This window comes from Physella acuta, unplaced genomic scaffold, assembly GCF_028476545.2.
Source record: "Physella acuta isolate Inbredline_101_S28 unplaced genomic scaffold, ASM2847654v3 ptg000699l, whole genome shotgun sequence".
In the NCBI taxonomy this organism is placed as follows: domain Eukaryota; kingdom Metazoa; phylum Mollusca; class Gastropoda; family Physidae; genus Physella; species Physella acuta.
This window is the reverse complement of record NW_026732218.1, coordinates 130,294-132,436: the sequence shown is the minus strand read 5'-3', so window position 1 is coordinate 132,436 and position 2,143 is coordinate 130,294.

The following is a 2,143-nucleotide window of genomic DNA, read 5'->3' as shown; positions in this document are numbered from 1 at the left end:
TCAAAGTATTAATTAACATATTAACAAGAATTTATTTTTAGTTTCCCTTCAAGACTGTTAAATTTTAACATGGGAGATAATAAATAGCTCGCAGTAAGGCAATTATTAAAATAAGTCGGTGTGTCGTCAGGAAAATATCGCCTATACCAGGGGTCAGCAACCTTTTGAGACGGAAGAGCCAAAAGTTACAATTTACAAAATTTCACATCTTTTAAAGAGCCACTAACATTTTTATTTTAATATTATGATCTTTGATTAGGATTAGGTATATACTAGGCATGCTGCCCAGCTTCGCATAGGCTTTCGAAAACATTGAGAATTTGAATGCTTAATTAATTCGCCCGAGGGTCGGTCTACGACCTCAAGAGTTATGAAGAGGTTCCTCCGTGGACATTTTTTTTTAATTTATAGCTCATATAAGGTACCGGTCAGTCGAGGTCAGTTTTGACCCCCTCATCGTAGACTTTTCGGCCAACCGGCCCCCGTGTTCTGTCGCCCCAAGGCAAGATCCTGCCAAATTTGAAGCGCCTGCGGCGCCGGGAAGTGCCCTATCGGACACCCGACAATCTAGATCTAGATCTAGATTCCTAAAAGAATTTTTTTTTTAAGTTTAGCCCGAGCATAATTAAAAAAAATACATTAACCAAGTTGACTTGGTGTGTCTCGAACCCGCACCACCTGCGTGGTTTAATGTACACTAACATCTCCGCTATTTAGGCACCTTATAATATTCGGAGAATGAAACACGTATTTTAAAATCTTAACTTACGCGAATATGCCTATTCTTTCAAATTAATTTTTTTATCTCAAATTAGCCAGTTCCAAACAAAGATTTTGTATAAAATAAATAAGTCTTGAAATAGTTTAGTCCTAATATAGAAATTTATTTTTGGAATTGATTTTAGAGAAGTTAGAGTCTAAATCTAGATCTTAGCGTCTACGTCTAGATCTAGTCTAGTTATTGCGTAGATTTAGATTTAGATTTAGAATCTAGTCTAGATCTAGAATCCAAATACATAAAATAAATTTTATGAGTTTAGGCCGGAAAAATTGTATTGTATACATTTCATAGTGTACGTAGATCTAAATCAAATTTGAATGAAATAGTTCATTTCTTTTCATTCTAAACACGGCAGATGACGTCATTAGTTAATGTATAAGCAATAGTGACGTCACAGTTTTATGCGTTCTTTTTCACATATATTAATGCTTTTCCGGTTGCATAAATAATACTGTTTCTCTTTATTCGAATACGCCTTTATTTTTTATTTTTCTTCTTTAAATAATTTTGTGGTTATACATTTAAAACATCTAACATATTTTTTTCAACAAAAGTCCGTAAAAAGTTCTCGATATATCGCTGCCGATTCTGACGTGATGTCCGGCGAAAATTTTTTGCGGACAGAGAAAGAGAGAGAGAGAGAGAGAGATGTGCGCACATTGGGCTTTTATAAATTAGGATATATATACATACATATATATATATATATATATATATATATATATATATATATATATATATATATATATATATATATATATATATATATATATATATGGAAAACAAGGGTCGCTCTAAATTTTTTTTTTAATTTCCATCTGGTACACGAGTAAATCAGAGGTTTTCCAACACACGAGCTGGCCCCTTTCAGTTTTCTAAGTGAGAAGCACGGACTCTCTAAATCTAGTCCAACACACCAAACTGACGCCGATTTTTATGAGGCTTTCATCAAAACGTTACCAACCGTGTGCCCTGTTTTCCAGAAGTTAAATTAAATGTTAACAATGTCGGCAGTTCATTTCTTGGATCTTAGGGCGCGGGTTTGTCCACACTACCAATTAGACACGCCAAGGCATGCTGCAAGTCCCTCGGCGACGACCCAGGTGTCAGGGGAGTCACGGGCTCTTGGAGCTACCGGTTACATTACTGCACGGGTGATGGGTGCAACACATTGTTTCTTATGACAGAACTCCCCCCCCCCCCCTCCCCTCCCCCGAAAACAGTCTACTCTGGAAGAAACATTGGTGCGACACCTAATTAGATTTAGTCATCGAGTGTTGTAGCGAGACTTATTCCTAGTGTTGTGGGAACTTTTATACGACTGTCTTTGGGGGCCAACCTGCTCATATGTGATGCGCTCAG